The following is a 19,858-nucleotide window of genomic DNA, read 5'->3' on the forward strand; positions in this document are numbered from 1 at the left end:
GTTTCTGGATAAGAAATTTGATTAGAACTCAAAAGGGCAATTCTTCCCTGAATTAATTGCTAGAATAGTTGATGTAGTAATTACAATGAAAAACTACATACTTTTGGAAGATTTGAAAAATGGTTACAAATTTATCTAGATACTAAATATAAGGTAATTCAAAAAAAAGAAAATCACGACGTGAGGGGAGTCTGGCTAGCGTGTGGGATAGCAAATGTTCACCTTTATTATAAGTGAAATAGTCAAATAGTAATAGCAGATGCATTTACATACCTAAGGAATTCCAGACACAGATCACAGTAAATGCAACACTTAATATGTAATATTGGCATCATAAATCACAGGATAAAAAGAAGGATTATCCAACAAATAGCATAAATAACTATTTAAAAATAAATGACTATAATGTGAGCTCTTAACCTAAACTAAAAAATTATACTTTAATAAAATGTTAAATGAAATTGAAAAACTCTAATATTCATTAGAAAGCATGCCTACAATATCTTTGGTTAAGTAGGTTTTGAACAGTAACACAAAAGCCAGAAATTTAAAGACAAGTATATTTGAATACTACTCATTTGAAGCCTCTGTGGGGCAAAACCCTAACAACTTATCAGAAAAAACTAGAAAAATATTCATCAAAGTGATAAAAACAGGTAACTTTTAGTGGTGGACTTCTAAGGGATTGTTACTTTCTCCTTTGTAACTTTATTCAAAGTTTAAATGAAGAACATGTAAAATTTCAAAGTATTATATCATGCCAAAAATGAAAGAGCAAATGACAACATAAATAGTTTTTAAAATGTACTTTTACTATGTAGAATTATCATAATATCTATCCAAAAAGATAATAGATAATTCCATATAAAATGAGTAAAAGGCAGCAGATATCATTTTCAAGAGAAAAAAAGAATCATGGGCAATCAATTTATGAAAATATGTACAAACCTACTGGAATTAAACAATAGAAACTAAAATGAAAGATCAACTTATAATGCGATCACTGTCAAGGCTGGTGAGAATATAGTTAAATAGAAACTGTTTGATTTATGGTGAAACTATAAAATAATACATGATAGAGAGATGCTAAAAACACATATTGGCATCATTATTAAGAGATTTGAAACAAATTTTCATTAATTTAGCAGCCATTTTTGAGCATGTAGTAACTACCAGGTGTTATAAGCATCTGAATGTGAAAAGAAAAAATAGGCATAAAATAGATGTAATGGGTATGTATGTTAATACACAAGTGCAGGTAGGGTCTCACATTTTAAATTTCTACGAGTCAAAATGACTTTAAGTTCCCATTTCCTTCAGGTTGGCAGTAAATCACAGGTCAGTTGTTTGGAGATTATTGCCACAATCCTTCTCTACCAAAAATGTCTAGATCACACAGGCACATGCAATGCCAAAGTGATGGAGTGACAACAAGAGAGGGTAGCTATGGGTTATCAGTTATCTGTTCAAGGAAATTACCAGGCTAATACTAGCCCTTTACACACTTGACTCCTACAACTTCCCATTCAGCCCATGAGGTGTTGGAATCTCAGGCTTCCACTCTGATTGTTCGGCTCCCTAAGCAGCCACTCTGTCTGGGTCTTCTGCTTCCCTGGGGCACTACCATGGGTCAGGACTGGGCCTTTCTCCCCATAACCTACAGACTCTCCACAGATTTCACACCTTCCCAATCACTCAACTTCCTTTCTCTTCTTCCATTACCTCTTCCAGAAACCCTCTAGTTATCCTATGAACTTTAGATTTTGAAAACAAAGTCAATCAAGATTCTTCTGCTTTTCACTTCCAAAATACCGTCTGAGAGACAAAGGAGTGCAAAAATTACAAACTACAGAATTTGAGAAAGACACGTAAGGAATTCCAGGGAAATCATCCTTAATGAATATTATTGGCTTCTCCAGCCACATTCTTCCTCTTAATGAAATGTTTGTGATCCTATCATAACAAGGACCAGATAGAACCTATTGTTGTTCACCTTGAAGGATGGTGCCCAGTCCATAGATTCTGGCGTGTCTGGGGGAGAGTGTCCCACAGTTCTTCATAGTCCTTTGATGTTACAAACCAGCAACTTTGCTCCACAAGATGGTCAGTGATGCAGGGATTGAAAAAGAGTGATGTAAGAAGTGACATCAGGGACGATGGAAGAGTAAGAAGCACCAGGAAAACATCTTTTTATGTGGACAACAAAAACAATGGCAAAAAGTATCTGGTTAACTATTTTAGAAATATGAAGTCTAATCAAAGCTTGCAGCTCCCAGGTGAAGGCTTGGCTGATAAATTGTGATTAATTTCAGTCAATTTCAACCATTACCACATTAGTGGCTACCATTCACACACACTCATCCCTGTAGTGGGTAGCCATGCTCATGTTTCTGGAGCAGGTTGTGGGAGCCACGGCGGGCAAAAAGGACCTTGTCATTCAAACATCAAGGATCTGTGTTCTGATTGCTGTTTCTGATGACAGAGGTGCTTACGTAGAGGTGTGTGACCATTGCTGACTTGATGAGCAGTGCATAGGTCTGCACCTGGGATCCAAACCCCTGAACCCTGGGCTGCTGAAGCAGAGAGCACAAACTTAACCACTAAGCCATCAGTCTGGTCCCTGTATGATATATTTTAAAGTTGCTAACAGAGTAGATCCAAAAAGTTCTCACAACAAAGAAAAAAATATTTTTTATTTTTGTATCTATTTGAGATGATGGCTGCTATCTAAATTTATTTTGTTGATCATTTCACAGTGTATGTAAGTCAAGTCTTTATGCTGTACATCATAAACCTATACAGTGCTATATGTGAATTATATCTCAATAAAACTGGAAAATAATATATACACCAAATATTGAAATACCTAAATACATTAAGCACTTGCTAACAGATATGAAGGGAGAAATAGACAAGAATACAATAGTAGTAGGGGACAGAGATATACAGAACATTCCATCTAACAGCAGCAGAATTCATATTCTTTCTAAGTGCACGTGGAATATTCTCTAGCATAGATCATATGCTAGGTCACAAAAAACTCTGAAAATTTAAGAAGATTGAAATAATATAAAGTATCTTTTCTGACCACAACAGTGTGAAGCTAGAAATCAATAATAGGATGAAATCTTTCACATAACTTCAGCCTTAGCCTGCATGGTCCTAGAACCCCAAGAACAAAGTTAGATCCACTGCATTCTAGACACTATACAGACTTCCTTCTCTGCTAAATGCATCAGTTAGTACAGGGAATATTTATGATGTGTTAAATCTTCCAATACGGCAGCCTGTCTTATTTCATTTGAATTGGTGTCAAAGATCTACCGGCAGCAAATTAGAGAAGCAGCTTTGTTACACTAAGAATCTATTTACTAACGGAGAGAGTTGCTTCTGAGAACATCTATTGTTGATTATCTGTTGATTTTGCAAGGTTTTAAGTGCAAAGTTTCACTTGTGAAAACATTCCCTAAATTTCAAAATGTGTCCTTTTTCACGCTTACTTTTACAATATGTTGTTTTGTTCCCTGGTCTAACCTGTACCTGTTTCTCAGGTTTGGGAGGAAGTTAATCCTCAGGTCATGTTTGCTCCAGTTTGCCATTGCTGACACCTGTGCCTCTTTGACTGCTCACTGTGCTTCTTGGATGGCCTTTCTGTTGTGAACATCATGGTAAACAGTGCTATGCTCAGTAAGTCAATACTTTTGATCTTGTACATTTTCCAAGGCCTTATTTGATGTTGATATTCCACCATAGTTTAAAGTCAAAATCCTGTTTGTGTTTTCTTTCAGTTGTAGAATGGACAATGCTCAGATTCCAAGCCATGGGAATGACCCTGACAGACTGTGTCAATAGTATTGGGCAGATCATATTAGGACGTCTGGATTTTGCCATTCGATACTGTGAACCCTCCCACTGGTGGTTTCTGTGCCAGTATTTGCCATCTTTCTGCCTTCAAGCTATAAGCTATATTTCAGTCTTTGAGGATCCTGACATGAAAGATGCACGGAATGAGGACACATGAATTCTGTTACATCCTTGGTCAGCAATTGAGCATTGTTTTACTAATCTGTGTATATTGAGAAGCTGAACAGACAGTGTTGCCAGATAACCTCATAGACACTAAATTAAATTCGAATTTTGGATAAAAGACACATGTTTTAATATCCTAATATCCTAAATATTATATAGCAAATAGTTACTGTGAACATTATTTATTGTTTGAGTGGAATTTCTATTTACCTGAGAGTTCTGTATTTTACGTGCTAACTGGATAAGATGCAGAATGTCCCATTAAATTCAAATTTTGGATAAATAACAAAAATATTTTAGCATATCACAAATATTGCATGGAACATAGTTATACTAAAGAGTGATTCACTGTTTATTTGACTACAGATTTAACTAGGCACACTGAATTTTCAGTTGCAAAAATTGGCACTTCCCCTGAATAAAGGGGGAGCCAATAAGACTCCAAGTCTGTATTTCCAAGAGTGAAAGTGTACTGCATTAAGTTGTCATCCTAATATTTTCCTAGTAATAGTACAAGAGGAAGTAAATCTATGTTTTCTGGTATAACTGAACAGTGGTGGGTGTTAGACTGAGAGGAGAAAGGCATCTGCAGGGGAGAAAAAAACCTCCTTCTACCTTCTTAGGTTCTGTGGATGGCCTAAGAATTAAGCTGACTGGAGACAGATTAACAGGAGAAATGTATACAAATTTAATCATACAACATATTTCAATCCTGACACTATCCACCTAGAGTTAGCATCAGATCCCACAAGTTAAGGGCTCATGCCCACAGGACTACATCTCCCAATGTCAGATGCCACTTCCAAGCCCAGATTGTTCCCTGTGCTTCTGACCAAGTGGCTATAGATTGGAGGTTCCAGTGACCCCCTCTTTGGCTTCTATTAATTTGCTTGAGTGGCTCACAGAACTTGGGGAAACATTTAATTACATTTGCCTATTTGTTAAAGGATATGATAAAGGATACAAATGAACAGCCAGGTGAAGAGATACATAGGGTGAGGTATGGGAGGGTTCTGAAGCCAGGTGCTTCTGTCCCTGTGGAGTTGATGTGTATAACCCTTGTGATACGGATTTGGATCCCAACCTGCAAACTCATTCAATGTAATTTTTTTTGGTTTTTATGGAAGTTTCATTACATAGGCAGGATGAGTAAATCATTAGTCATTGACAATTGATTCAACCTCAAGCCCCTCTCTTCTCCCTCGGGGCCAGGAGGGTGGGACTGAAAGTTCTAACCCCCCAATCACATGGTTAGTCCTCCTAGCAACCAACCCCCATCCTTAGGTACAGTCCAAATGTCACGTCATTAACACAACAAAAGATATCTTTGTCACTCTCCTCGCTTAGGATATTCCAAGACTTTTAGGAGCTCTGTGCTAGAAACAGAGATGAAAATCAAATATACATTTCTTATTAAAAATTACAATATCACAGGGCAGAAAAAAATAAGTGCACTAGAGAAAATTGGAGCCTCTGTCACTGCAGCTAGTTTTTTTGATGTTTATAAAGGTCTTCTGTAAGAGATAGTGGTGATGGTTACACAACTCTATGGTAACTCAAAGTCATTGAATTGTACAGTTGAAGTGAGTAAATTAGATGTATTATAAAAAAGAAATAACAGGCCGAAAATTGTCCTCATGATAGCAAACCAAGACTTAATTACAGTTTTATCTCCTCTTAAGAATGTGACCTCTAAACAGTCAATCTGAAATTTCTAGAGTTGCACTAGCAAGGTAATCTGCAAGATGAATTCCGTGCCAGTTCCCTTTTCCCAAAAATAGATGTCTGGGCCCAAAACACCCTTTCTTTTCTTTTACTAAATGACTTCCTAGTCCCGCCCTCTTTCCTGTCTAAACCTTCCATTTCTTACAACACTGAGACTGCCGTTCTAGTTGCTAGAACTGCTATTTTTCAATTCATGAATCATTTAATAAAGGCAATTAGATTCTCAAATTTACTCAGTTAAATTTTGTTTTTTAGCAGATTTGGTGACAGTGGTGGGATGGAACTGAACTTCTGAGGGAATTCCTGGACAATGAGAAACACAGGCATGGTACCCTATGAACCCCGTTTTGAGTTCAGTGTCTTTCTGAGCATTTTGGAGGGCCATCCATAAGTTCCTCTCAGTTTGAGTTCCTCTCTTTTTGCACTCAAGCTACCAATCCGTGGCTTTCCTTTACAGGGCAGGTCAGCTTGAGCTGCTGGATGACTCTACCTGGGGCCCAACTGAGCTGGCAGAGGATTCTTCCCAGAGCCAACTGAGCTAGCAGAAGGTTCCCCAGAGCCAAACCCTTAGTCTTTCAGACCACAATTCCTGGGTGGAAAATTCCAGCCCTTAGCTCTTTCTCTCAGTTCCACAGTGCGAACTTTGATGGTTTAGTCTACAATTCCCCATTTGTTTCCAATCAGTCCCCAGATCCCACGCTGGGAACTGTAGGTGGCAGCCTCAGTTCTCCATTTTGCTTGGAATCAGTCCACTGTCTCCATTTTTGGAGTTTGCTGGCTCAATCCTTTTTCCCAGGCTAAAGTTCCCTGAGGATTGTTGGTGGTTACCAGCCAGAGTTGGGCTGGGTCTGATAGAGGAAACACACTGGGTCTGGGGTTGTACTGGGTCCGATTTAAGCTGGACTGAGTCCACTGGGAGGCCTCAGGTGAATATTAAATATGAGTTAATTGATAATGGGAATCTCTGAAAAAACAAAGCCGCGTAATTGTGTGCATGGGTCGAACATTTAAATACTGTTGAAGCACTTGTCACCTCCCAATCCCACGGCAAGTCCTTCTTAGGTGTTAGTTTGGCTCAGAGAACCCAAAGTCCTCAGCTAAATGAAGTGAGATCATCAAGTTTCAAAGTATTGAGCGCACAACCTTCTTGCACATCTGTTTATTTTATGTCTAAGAACTGTGGTCCCAGAGTGGTAGATATCTACAAAAAATGGCAAAATTTTACCAGAGGCAACCTAGAATTACAATGGCCAGTATGGGGAACATTCCAATGAGATAAAACGAATGCAGAATCTTAGAAAAGTCTTAAAAATTCAGCATTGAAAACTTCACTGCAAAAGACATAAAAAATTAAAGAGATAATAGGTACTTAAAACAAAAGACTATAAGACTGATGTAACACTGACATAACACCTACTGCCTCCTCTATCCTCCTCTACTTAAGCACTTATTCTAGTAATTTCTGTCTGAATTGTTTTTCCACTCTGAAAAGACAACATGACCTCAAACAAAAGCTGGCTAAGTTAATGGCCTTACAGACACCTGATATCTACCTTTGAAAATGACCCACATACAGGCTCCTACCAATGTTGACAGGACTCTGAGAGGTTCCTGGTAAACTGCTGTGTTGTTCCCATAAACACCCAACGGGAAACTAAAATTACAATTAATGAAGTTGTCCAATACTTCCAGTTATATTTACTGTTTGTTCCAGCTGAAACCTGATAAGATATTTCCAAGGATTTAATAAATTTATGACCAGAAATTTAGCCAAGTTGAAAACAGATATTTAGAGCCTAATAGGAATTTTTCGTAGGCCACTTCCACTAAGTAAAAATGAAATTATGTACCCAGAGGGAAAGAAACATTCCAATAGGTGAATGAGCGTGTCAATCCTTTTTGTCAATCCTCAAACTTTCCCTAATCATCTCAAAATACTTGTAGGGGCCAGCCCTGTTGCACAGTGGTTAAGTTCGCATGCTCTGCTCTGGCAACCCAGAGTTCACAGGTTTGGATCCTGGGCATGGACCTACACATCATTCATTAAACCATGTTGTGGTGGCATCCCACCTACAAAATAGAGGAAGATTGGCATAGATGTTAGGTCAGCAACAATCTTCCTCAAGCAAAACAAGGAAAGTTGGCAAGAGATGTTAGCTCAGGCCTAAACTTTCCCACCAAAAAAAAAAAATGCTTGTAGATATTGGGATATCAGAAACAGAACTGTCCTGCAAATATGCTCCAAAAACTTCATCTTGAAGAACACTTGGATACCTCCTCTGTGCCTTTGTGATGTAGATTTTCTACCCCCACCTTCACTGTGACTTGAAAGCCATTCTTTAAAATGCAATGTCTCTCATCAGAAGAAAATAAAAGGAGAGAGAAAGTATTTGGAAATTGGACTAATGAGAAATCTTACAAATATTCTCCACAAAAATTAGTAACTATAAGGTCTCTGTGCCTCTCTGTATGTCTGTCTGTACATCTATATATGACTATATTGCGGATATGTGATATTTTCTACCTCCATATAGCATTGCTAAAATTAATTGGCAAAAGTGCTCTATTTAATTGGGTTAAAGGCCAAGCGCTTGTAAGGATTGGGCATTTTAAAGTTCTCAGAAATATAATACAAACAAATCCAAATTTTTTCCAGTTGAAGTGAACTGGGAAAAACTTAGGTATAAAAGCTAGTTTCAGTTTGGTATTTTAATTAAATAGACATATCTTAAAAGTTACCAACATTGAATATAATGCACATAAACAACTTTTCTTCCACCTGGGTTTACTAGTCAAATTTATGCCATCTTTATTGCAAAATTAGTCAGCAAAGAAGAACTTAAAATGATGGCTGATTTTGTGTAATATCTCATGAAGGTTTTGTGAGTGATCTAAATTTAATTGATGGGAGTAAATAATTTAGATAGACGTAATTGGGATAAGAGTTTATAGATAAACCTTTTAGCAACAATTATATTTTATGGCATGTGTACTTAAAAATAGCATCTAACACTTTTCTGGAAACCTGAAACTTTAGAGTTTTATTAACAAATTAAATGGTGAGAAATTTATTAAATATCTATATGATTTTCAAATACAATAAAATAGTGAAGCATTCATTAATGAACATAGGTTTATCAACTTTCGCTTCCTATTTCACAGAAACTAAAGATAAATTTGGGTCTATTAGTAAATATGTTTTATGTCACACAGACATTTTCCACGAAAAAGTATGTTTCTGAAAATTATAAAAAATATTTGTAAATCTGTCAATCCTCAGAATGCTAATATAAAAGAAAGTTCGTATTTGTTGATTGCCTTATTTTTCACTTAGAAATTAAGGTTTCTAAAGGTTAAAAATTCTAATATGAAGTTGCACTTGTTAAGGCAAATGAGAGTAATTTTGTTTCAGAATGGGAAGGAGAAAACTGAAGGACAATTTCAACGTACATAGAAAGAAAGAAAGAGAATTTTTAATCGTGTGATCAGGCTGACAAAAATTACTTATAAGGGTTTTACAATTAACCTTTAACATCAGTAGTATACTTATATAAAACTAGACATTGTTTCTTTTATTTGCTAAAGGACAAAGTTTTCTTGGACTATTAGGTCTGCTCCTGATGAGAGATTATGAAAGAAAAATGAAGATTTAGTGTTTTATCAAAATAACTTTTGATGCTTTATGAGGTCTTGATTACATAGGAAAAACAGTCTTCTTAATAATAAAAGAACTAAGTTTTGCTAATAGGTAATTAAATATTGCTTCATATTGATGTGTGATCTTATTTAGTCAAATGGCCAAAGCTTTTGATATCTTTGACAAACTTCCCAAAATCTAAATCTAAAATGAAGTCTTTTTGACCCAAAAAAAACATATTTTTCCACAGAACCACTGGAACATTTCAAAAGATTTGTTAAACTAATTAGGTTTATTTGATATGTTAAATTGCATAAGAAGCATTGTCAAATAAGAAATAATACTATGCCTCCTTTACATTTTGTTTTCATAGGTATATAATTGTTCTAGAAATTGTGTGAAATTCCTGGAAATCTGATATGTCCTGGTGTAATGTTATTACTTGTAATCTGGCTATTATCTTAAATGTTGTATGACATACTCTGGGATCTCAATCAAATATGACCAACAGGTAAATGATCTTCTTAGTGCTATTCTATTAGCTTCTGAAATTGCTGTCATCAAAATTGAGGCCCACTATAAAGAACTGAATCTGAGTATAAGGAGAATGCCATAGCTGACTTTCGGACAAGGCAGCAACAGCAAAATCTAAAAAGATAGTGGCACACGTGGATGAAGTCCATTCTGCTTCTGCAAAAGGTGACCACTCATTGCCCATATTTTTCCATGGCAACATGGCAACAGTCTTCTTCTGAATCAGAGAAATTAAGATGGGTAAACAATGGCTGTAAATTAAACAAATGGTTAGGGCTATGGGAAACCAAGATGGCCCCTTGGTTCTTCCCAGCTCCCTGGCAAATCTCATTTTTCAGTTTTACACTCCTATACCCACCACCCTGCATTTAAGAAAAATTATTTTTGTCCCCAGAGGCTTCAGACCTCCTATCTCTGTACCCTTTGAATACCTGCATCTGGACTTCATTCAAGTGCCACTTAGCATGGGTTACAACTATATTCTTGTTATCATATAAATGTTTACTGTATGGTTTGAAACCTTCACATGCCACAAGGTGGATGCCCTCACAGTGGCAAAGCAACTGTTAGAAATTACCTGTTCCACTTGGGGTATACCTTCAGCAATCTCCAGTGATAGAGGTACCCAATTCACTGGGCAAATCATACAAGCCATAATGAAAATCTTGCAAACTTTTGGAATTATCACTATTTTTGTCACTCTCAATTATCAGGCAAGGTCAAGAGAGCTAATGGCTTTAACGTTTTTCCAGATTTAAAGAAATCTTTTCATTTAAGATATTAACATTTTGGCAAGATATACCTTTTTGAAAAAAGATAAAACAATTACCTTTTCTCTCTTCCTGATCCCTCAGAATTCAGAGACACTCAGTCAGAATTCTTGTTTCACTTATATAAATAATCAGGGAAGTGTTAAGATAAAAAAATACTTTTACTGTGATTATCTTTAGTAAAGGATGGAGGTAATTGTAGAGAGAAAAATTATGTTTGCAGTTTTGAAAATATTAGATTCTAGTCCTGTTAATTTTCTTTGTGATTTTGTTATATACCTGTAGACTGGACTCCTCTGGTACAAGGTATTGTCATTGTTCTTGCTGACTGTTCTCAGTACCCCACTTGGAAAACATAAACTCACTCCACACAAGACAGTCATTGACATCAGTTCTTATTGGTGTTCAACTGTCTGCTGATCCCTTGTTTCCTCATGCTTGTATGACCAGCTACTGAGGCTTTAACGTCTTGTGCTCAAGCCTATCATCAACAGGTTACAGGAGCTTTCCCACATCCAGTTTTAAAGGATCCTGTTGGTCACAGTCTAGGCCCTCTGACTGGTCATTCTGGAAGCATCATCAGAGGAAGACAGTCCTTGAGCCCCATTGGAAGGGGCATTAGCAGGTGCTCCTGACCACTGACACTGCTGCAAAACTAGAAGGCTTTGTAGAAGATGACATCTGATTCTGTACAAATGCTGGAGACCTCTGTATCAAATTGACTGGGAAGAGAAGTAGCTGACATTGATGTAGACTGCTTCTACCCAAGACAGCAGAAAAAACTTCCTACTTTAGTTAAACATGAAACTCTTTTCTTCTTTTCTGTCTTTCTTTCTTTTACTCTGGCATTGACCTTTAAAATAATGCCCAATCTCTACCTCCCAGGCGGTTGCTGAGGTGGGTAACCACTGGAATTTAAAACAACTATTTATATCAGCCTAGGAGAAAATCTAACTGACCCCTGGTGTAAACAGACAAATGCAATGATTCTTGTGAATGAATCCATTAACAGTGCAACCTCAGGGGAAGTAGCTTGTGCTCCAACAGGTTTTACCTTTGTCTGTTGTGGTTATCATTCTTCTTGGACTTATGAATGCCTAGATGGCTGGCACACAGCTGGCAATGTCTGTTAGGTTACATAACTGTCCCTCACTGCTCTAGAAAGGACCTACCAGGAGACATTTATTAATTCAAAATGAACTCTTTTTCAAAGATCCCTATACCCTTGGTTAGGAGTAAATATTAATGAGGCTATGATCAGAAACATCTCCTTAGCTCTTAAAAATATTGCAGAATTCACTGTTAAAGCAATTGCTGTCCAAGAAAAAGGCTTAGACTCTCTGATTGTCCTTGTTAATGGATAGGCCTTGATTTTTTTTCATTTGACCAAGGAGGTAGCTATGCTGTGGCAAACACCAATTCCTATACCTAGACTAATACTTCTAGAGAAATGGAAACTCAATTACATTAGATCATTGAGCAAGCCAGTTGGCTTTAAAGGTTTACTCCTTCAATGAGGTCTTTATTTCATAGGTTTGGGTCTTAGGAACCATGGCTCTGAAGTGCAATCCAAACATTGGGAATTATCCTGCTTATTATAATTATAATAGTCTCTCTGGCATGTTTTATTCTCTGAAAAGGTTTAATTGCATATTTGCAGCTCCTAATCATGAAGTAATCTCCCTGAAACTGGAATGTTGGAGAAGGAACAAAGAATGACCAACTTAAAGAATGTGAACTGGAAGACATGGCCCATGAGTATCACTGGGATTGAGCAAAAACATCAGGACCCGCAAATATCACTCAGATGACCAGAAAAAGCCATAAGAACTATGGAGCAGTGGCTGAGAGTGGTGCTAATGCAGTAATTTTTTATCATATCTCTCAGTTAGTCTGAGAGTTTTAATCAAACCAAGGGAATTGTTAAAATAAACAAAAAGCCCCAAATGGCCCCTATGACAGCAAACCAAGATTTAATTACAGTTTCAGGCCTCCCAGGATGTGACCTTTAAACAATCAATCTGAAATTTCCTGAGTTGCACAACTGAGGTAACCTGCATGATAAAACCCATGCCAGTTTCCTTTCCCCCAATAAAGAAGGTGTCTGACCCAAATAACCCCATCTTTTCTTTTGTTATTTACTTCCTGACCTCACCCTCCTTCCTATAAAAACTTTCCATCTTGTATGCCTCCTCATAGTGCCCTTCTAGCAGCTGGATGGGACACTGCTTGATTCTTGAATAGCTTAAGAAAGGCAACTACATCTTCATATTTACTCAGTTGAATTTTGATTTTTAACAGATGGTATGTGAATTATATCTCAATAAAGCTGTAAACATAGAAATTTTTAATAGATGAGTTAATGCTAATAAAGCTATGACATTTTATCCCATATTTTCCCTTCATTTCTTCCCTGGCATATTGTGCATGTACCAGAGAGCAATTTTATGAGATCTGAGTGTAATTAGCTATTTACTTCTCCCTTACTCACTGGACTTTAGAGTCATGAAGACCTTGTCTGACACATAGCTGTATTCCCAGAACTAGCATAGAAAAGGTCCCCACAAATGTTATCTGGATGAATCAATCAGCCAATAAATGTAAACCTCTATAGGAGGTTAACACGGGTTTACCCTTCTGGCCTCCATCACTTCCCACTCTGCCCTATTTCAAGTAACTCATTTTCAGTGTGAATTTGTGGTATGATTTGAACTTAAGTAGAATGTCACTTACCAAAAGAGGATGATTGCGCCATATTTCACTTGCTTTAGTGTAACTCAGGATTGTTTTCATTACTCTTTTAATCAAAATTCAGTTCTAAACAAGCAAAATGCTTCCTCTTATTTTCAAAGGATAATTAAAAAACATTTCACTTTTGAACCTCCTCAAGGAGATTTGCTGTGAAGAACTGCATACAATGTAGCAAGTTTATATTAGATTGTTCACTCAGATTCTGTAGATCAAAATCCAATGCTGACTTTGAAGCGCTGCTGAGGGGAAGAATTTTTACAAAGTACACCTTTAATAGATTTAATTGTCAACTGTCAGAAATACCTCAGCAAAATATTTCTCATTGACTAATGAAAACGGCTACCAATCTGACCCTAAAAAATATGGAGAAATAGTTTCCATGGCCCTGCTTTGCAGGGTCAATTGAAGAGAAAGTGTGGTCATCACACAACTAGTGTGGCAGGAAACTTCCTCTCCCCTTGAAGGTTTCTAGATACAGTCATTTTGCCTCATCACGAGGACAACCTGTTCAACCTCCATGGCCATTATGGAAAATCCAGATCAAGTTGGAGGCCTGAGAAGATTCAAGATTCTTCAGATGATTTCCTTTGCATCTCCAGCCTCATAATGTACCCTTATATTCTATTGGAGAACTTCACTGCAGCCATCCCTAGTCACTACTGCTGGGTCCACATCCTCGACAATGACACTGTATCTTCTAATGGCCCTGGGATCCTCACCCAAGATGCTTTCCTGAGAATCTCCATCCCACTGGATTCAAACATGAGGCCAGGGAAGTGTCATCACTTCTGACACCCCCAGTGGCAGTTCCTTCACTTGAGTGGAACCTTCCCTAACATGAGTGAGCCAGAAATAGAGCCCAGTGTGACCAGCTGGATGTACGACAAATGCTCCAACTCCTCCACCATCGTGTCTAAGGTAAGACGCCTCATTTACCGCTTGTGAGTGCATACTGTGGTTGTTCAGAGTTAGAAAAATAATGAAGATGCTTCAAGCTTTTTGTCACTATTTAGGTGCTCATCCTTCATTCTTTCACTGAATATTAATTGCTTCTCTATTACACCCCTCACATTTAAATAAATAATGACACTAATGAATTCAAAAATAGACATGAACCCTGCTATCATAGTGCTTTTATTCTTGGAAAGACCAAAGTTTAAGCAAGTAATTCATGTAATGTGTTAAAAATGTTATGGTAAGTCAGTAATGCTTACCTTTTGGCTGCAAATTCTAAATTATTGGGAGATTGATTAAAACCTCCATGCTCAGACTGTACTCCAGAGAAATGCTATAAGAAGCTCTGTGATGAAATTCAGTCATGAAAAAATTTTAAAACTCAAATAATCGCACTCTATGGCCAAGGTTACAACCATTTATCATGGAGGAAAACAGAGCATCCATAAAACCTACAATTTTAGAAGAGCCTTCCAGAAAAAAGTTATTTTCAAGCTTAGATCTGAATGAGAAGATCAACTAATTTAGAAGGGGAAGCTGGAAAGGAACACGGGGGCCAATATACTAAAATTTGCAAGTAATGTTAAGGTGTTTCCATGTAAGGGTTATAAACTGCTGTGGAGCTCTCCTTTGCAAATTTCCTTCTCTTGCAGTGGGACCTGGTATGTGAAATTCAGTCGCTGCTCTCAGTGTCTAAATTCTTATTCATGACTGGAATGCTTGTAGGAAGCATCATAGATGGCCATTTATCAGACAGGCGAGTGTCTCTGGATTACAGCTCTTATAACTCCAGAGTATTTCCATCATTTCATGAATCATTTCTTCATTAGGAAATAAATATAGCAAATTATACTCTGCTGGAGCTGCCTTGGTCTCTAGTGTTCTAGAAATACAATTGAAGAATTAATCAGTATGGTGAGTGCTATTTTTATAGCATTGAGCTTGGTGTACAGGACACAGTAATGACATTTCCATCAAATCTGGAACCACATGATGCCGGGGTCCCGCCCCGGCGGAGTCCAGGTTCCTGAGGGATGGACGGCGTCGGCGCGATGAGGGAAGGGGAAAATAAAGGGGATGTGAGACTTGGGTTGGTGTTAGCAAGTCCGACTTTACTGTGCACAAGTGTCGTTTATATATTTTTCAGGATTAGTACAGAAATAGTTTTACAAATATTCTCAGAGAGATAAGGAAGTAAGAAACGAGCACAAGAATATTTATTAGCATTCCATTCTATAGAGCATAAGGTTAATGATCGTCTTCTCTGCAATTAACTAGTGTTTGTTGTCTCTAAACTAAAGGAGATAGGTACCTAGGCATCTGTTGTAATTCACGGTAAAGTTAAATCAAAGAGAGAAGGTCCAGGCCTCCGGACAGGGCAGCAGCCCGTCTGGTTACATCCTGGTGGAGCCATCCCTGCCTCCCTCAATCATTTACGCCATTAGTGTAGATGGTTAATGGGAACAAAAGGTGACTCCAGGGTGTCTTATCCCCAGGGCTATCTGCATTCTCAGCGGGCAGTTAAACATCTTTACTTTTTCGCGCCCTTTAGGGGGTGGAAGCATTCCTTTGTCTTTTAGATTGTAGAGCTAACGGTCCCTTAAGTACACTGCCGGAGAAAGTATCATATTGTTAGTAAAGTAAAGGGCTGAAAAGCTAAACTAAACTATATATCTTCAAGAATAAAAAAGAGAAATAAGTATACACATAACCTTGATAGAAAGCATGCATATAATTCAGAAAATATCAGGGGTGTCGGCCGGCCATTCTTCACCGAGGGGCATCCCTGCACCCCTCGGCCCTTCTACTCACCAATTATTTATTATTTATTGCTTTTAGGAGAAAACCTCTATAACATTTTAACAGAAAGCAGAAGGTCAAGAATAATATATAGATACTTCTTGATCATCCAATTAACCAGCAAAGTTAGAAGGACGATGCATATGTATATTTAGACAAAGAACTGGAGGGAGAAGGAAACATTAACCAGATGGAGGCCATAAACCTAATTCGACATCTTATCTGGGCAGGATTCCTTTCTGATTGTCTCAAATGGGACTGTGTGCTCCTCCATTAATTAACTGAAAAATATCTTGAAAGTTACCTGCAGGTGGTCACATTCTCTTACTATATCTAATTTTCCCGGGAGGTAGTGCCTCCCAAGCAGCCACCCAAAGGAGTGAAAACTGGAGGTTAAGAAAGGAAAAGGAATGAAGGGCAATTAGAAGCAGCACAGGTTTCAGAACTATGTGAGGGGCTGGCCGGTTATTCTTCACCAAGGGGCGGCCCTGCACCCCTCAGCGTTAATCAGCTGGACCCTGTCAAACAGCCGATCAAATGATGTAGCCACGGCTCCCAGCAACATGAGGACAGAATACAGAGATGAGGTACTATAACTTGTGGATTAGAAAGATGAGAAAGTGATACCTATTGGAATGGAGAGAAAAATGTTGATGGCCTGAGGTTCAGCCTGTTTGAAGACACAGACATGGAAAACTACTTTGTTGGCCTTGGCCAGGGGTGCCATGTTCCTGGACCTTGTGGACTTCCCAAAATGTGGTCATCTTGGCCTAGTTTCCCTTCTGTGATGAGTAGATTTTCCTAAAAGATCTGTGTGGTATAGAGCAATATGTCATTGGTGGTGTGTTGAAAAATTATGCCAGTAGCCTTAATTTTTTGTTTTGCAGAAATAGGTTTTAAAGGTAATTTTTGTAATTATGTAATTAACTACTCATAACTGCTGTCACAGTTTTTCATGTGAGAAGTTTGGGGAATTCTGTGCCTGACAATACCTCTTCTGAAATAGAATTCCTCTGAAATCATTGCCAACACCCAACCATGTCTCTCCTGAGGGAGATGGAGCACATGAGATGCCCCTTACCATTCACCAACATAATATTTACTGTTGTCTCGGCTGAGAAATGTGAACGCTAAATATATAACAGTAAATGTAACATGGAAAAGAGTTCAGAGCCAGAGTGTTCATTTTCAGCAGTCCAGTAATGTGGCCTCCTGTGACAGTATCATGACAAATTATAGATATATCAATTTTTATGAATCTCATGGTAGTAGAGGTGAGGGATGGAACACGCTTAGTAGCATATAACAGTGGAGAACTAGTTGAAATTGAGGTGGCGAGAAAAATCCAAGGATTTTGAACTTCATCAGAAAGCTAAGAGGAAAAACTAAAGTTATGTGTAGGAGAGGGGCATGAACAAATTGACACTTTTTAAATAACACTCTCAACTATTCATAATATTGAAATAGCTGAAACAATATAGAAGTCTGTCAATAATAGAATAAGTTACAGGATATTCACATAATAAATTCATCTACAGTAAAGGGAATGAACAAACTATTCAGTGCAGTAACATGAATTAATATCAAAACCATGAAGTTGAGCTAAAGAAGTAAAATACAAATGATTACATGCTAGACAATTACACTTGGGTAGAGTCAAAAACAGGCAAGCTATATACTATGTTGTTGGAAGTCAGCAAATTGGTTCTGTTTAGATTTTTATTGTGATTGCCTGGAAACTACTGAGCAGTTTATATTAGATTTTCATTTTTAACATTGATTTTTCTGATCTATGAATATTATGGGGCTCTCTATTTAGATTTTTTAAATTCCTTTTTCAATGTTTATAGTTTGTGTGAATTGTCATGCATTTTTTTCATAAAATATACTTCCATTTAACTTGGCTTTTGAGGCTATGAAGTTGTTTTTGTAACTTTAATTTTTAATTATCCATTGCTCATATGTAGTACTGTAATTGATCTTTGTATATTCATCTTACCAACTGCCACCTTGATAGATTTATTTATTACTACTAGTAGATTTATTGTCAATTCCTTAGAGTTTTCTATTATACTATCTTTTCATCTGCCAGTAAGGATAGTTTTACTTATTTTCCTGTCTTTTGCCTTTTACTCTTTTTCCATAAATAGCTAGAATATTCAGTATCACGCTTAATGAAAGTGATGAGAGATGATAATTTTGCCTTATACTGACCTTAGGTAGAATGCACTTATCCTTTCACTCTTGAGTATAATATGAGATATAGGATTATGGTAGATACCCTTAACGAGTTTTAAGAAGTTTTCTTCTGTTTCTGGTTTTCTGAATATTTTACTTGGAAAGATATTGACATACAATAAGTATGATTTAAGACATACTACAAACCAGATAAGACCTGAAGGAGATGATTTATTGAGACTCTTTGGGAAACTAAATTCAAAAGCAGCCATACATAAAGTAAGGGATTTAGAAATCCATGCAAGAGGCCATGCAATGCACATGCTCAGAAAACACATGAGAACATATAAAGCTTTTGCCTCAGGTGGAAACCTACCCTAGCACAAACCTAGCTAAGGCTTCAAGGAGTGCCCCCAAAGAGATGCAATCTGCAAACATTGGGAGACTTCCTTACACACAAGTAAATCTCTGTCAAAACTTAGCTAAATGTGAGCTAATAGTTTTGCAAAATAGTTTGGAAAGCTCTCAAAAAATAGACTGCCTAACCCTTCAACAATTAAAAAAAGAATGAGCAGTCGCTGGGGCAGAGGGAACATCTGATTTCCAGAGTTACCACATATAATAGTCAAATGTCCAATTTTCAACAACAAAAAATATCAGAAGTAATGCAAAGAAACAGAGAAACATGACTCTTTAAAAGGGGGGAAAACCTGACAGAGACTGTTTGTGGGTAAGCCCAGAAGTCATACATCCAGACAAAGACTTTAACACAACTGTCTTAAATATGTTCAAAAAGCTGAAGTAAAGCATGGAGAAAGAACGAAAATATCTCGGGAAAATATACCATGAGCAAAATGAGAATATCCACAAAGTGATAGAAATTATGCAAATGTAACCAAATAGAATTTTTGGAGGAGAAAAATATAACTGAATTAAAGTTTTCTCTAGAGGGATTCAACAGCAGATTTCAGAAGGCAGAAGAAAGTGAGCATGAAGATATGACAGTTGAAATTATTGAGTGTAATGAACAGAAAGAAAAAAGAATGAGGAAAGGGAACATAGCCTACGGTACTTAGGAAACACCAGCAAGCAACCAACATGCTAAATATAGGAGTCTCAGAAAGAGAAGACAGAGAGAAAGGTGCAGAGACTTTATGTGAGAAATAATGCAGAACACTTCCCAAATTTGATGAAAGATAACAATGTACAAATCCAAGAGCCTAAAGTAAATCTAAGTAGGATTAACTCAAAGAGACCCACACTGAGACCCATTATAAGCAAAATGTCAAAAACCAAAGGCAAAGAGAGAATCTTGAGAGCAGCAAGATAGAAGCAACTTGTCATATTGAAAGGATCTTTGATAAGATCATTTGTTGATTTCTCATTAGAAACTTTGGAGGCCAGAAGGCAGTGGGATGATATATTTAAAGTGCTGAAAGTAAAAATCTATCAAACAAGAGTTCTATATCTGGCAAAAGTA

The 19,858-nt window shown here is 37.3% G+C and overlaps 1 pseudogene; it reads left to right on the top strand.

Moving 5' to 3' along the window:
• Window positions 1-13,963: 13,963 nt before the first annotated feature.
• Window positions 13,964-19,858, top strand: part of LOC100064573 (organic anion transporter 7-like) — a 35,604-nt pseudogene continuing 29,709 nt past the window's right edge.

The sequence above is a fragment of the Equus caballus genome, chromosome 12 (assembly GCF_041296265.1).
Source record: "Equus caballus isolate H_3958 breed thoroughbred chromosome 12, TB-T2T, whole genome shotgun sequence".
Lineage (NCBI taxonomy): Eukaryota > Metazoa > Chordata > Mammalia > Perissodactyla > Equidae > Equus > Equus caballus.